The sequence below is a fragment of the Capsicum annuum genome, chromosome 2 (assembly GCF_002878395.1).
Source record: "Capsicum annuum cultivar UCD-10X-F1 chromosome 2, UCD10Xv1.1, whole genome shotgun sequence".
In the NCBI taxonomy this organism is placed as follows: Eukaryota; Viridiplantae; Streptophyta; class Magnoliopsida; order Solanales; family Solanaceae; genus Capsicum; species Capsicum annuum.
This window is the reverse complement of record NC_061112.1, coordinates 75,454,508-75,455,989: the sequence shown is the minus strand read 5'-3', so window position 1 is coordinate 75,455,989 and position 1,482 is coordinate 75,454,508.

The following is a 1,482-nucleotide window of genomic DNA, read 5'->3' as shown; positions in this document are numbered from 1 at the left end:
AGTAATGCTGGTATTAGTTATGCAGACATTATTTCTTATACAGTGTTTGATTTGATGCATTAAAAATAATATATATTTACATATTTATTTACCGAAATACCCTTTTTATATATGAGCACCAACAATTCTATACTACTGTGTATACATAGGAACACCGATATGTTTGAAATACACTACTGTAGATTTCAATTCTACAGTAAAATTGATAATTTTCTAACATAAAATTTAAAAGAAAAAAAAACGAAAAGGAATATGAAATTTAATGTAATTCCTTTTCATGAATAAAAAGAAGACCTTTGTCTTTGTCTCACAGCAAACATCAAGCTACTGCACCGTGAGGGAAAGATTGTCAGCTAACTGATACCCGAGGAACCAAGGCAAACAGTGGCACCCTGGCTGGAGCACATCTTGATACTTGCCAAACAACTCCTCTGGTTGTTTGGTATGAAAAAAAAAAATGAAAGCAACCACCACCAGCTGGTGTATCCAAATACTGAAATATACAATCATTTTCATTGTGTTGTATCTAAATACCCAAATATCCAATGAATTCATTTGTTCATTTTCATTGAAAAAAAAAAAATCTGAGGAAGGTATGCAATCTTGAAAATTTAATTTTTACTTCTCTAAATTTACTTTTCTTTGAAAACCCAATTTCACGTATTCTCTATATCCAAAAGACTTGAATAATTGATGGAATTTGATCGGAATAAAGAGAAAGAAATCGGAATAAAAGAAGATGTTTGATTAAGAAGAAGAAGTGGAGAAATGGTGGGAAAAAGAAATTAGTTATTTTGAGGGGTAAAGTTGTCATTTAATAATCCGATTGCATGTATTAAAATGCTTTGTATTACTAATACATGGAAAAGAGTGGATATTAATAATGCATAGTCCAATACACAATATAGTGTATAACTAATGCTTTTGCATTAGTTATACAATGACAAAAAAATGTACCAAACGAAGTATTAATAATACATAAGAATAATGCATGTATTATTTTGATTAACACACTCTACCAAACGACCCCTAATTGTTTTCATGGGAAAAGTAACATTTGTGAATGGCTTCCTATCTTCAAAATAGTACACCAATTCATTGTAGATAAATGATGTCGCAAGGATTTTGCCTTTGGCATGAGAACGAAAATTTATCGTTGTCCTGGCCTCAAATGTTAAAATAGACAGAAGTTGGAGGGAGGACCAAAAGTGGTCCAATATAGCAGCAAATACTAAGGACAGTTTCACTTCTATAATTCATGTTATTCATGTTCAAACATAATTTCACTTCTATAGTCCTTTCCAATTTCAACTTAATACTTCTTATTCAACTCAAATACCGTCCCTACTCCTACCGTAATCACCCCTCCCCCAAAACTGCTCAGCTTTTCATGCGTCTTATAAAGTACTTGTACCACACAAACAAGAATGGTAGTGGGGAGATCAAGCCTTGTTAAACGAAACTGAGTGAGGAAAACCGTTG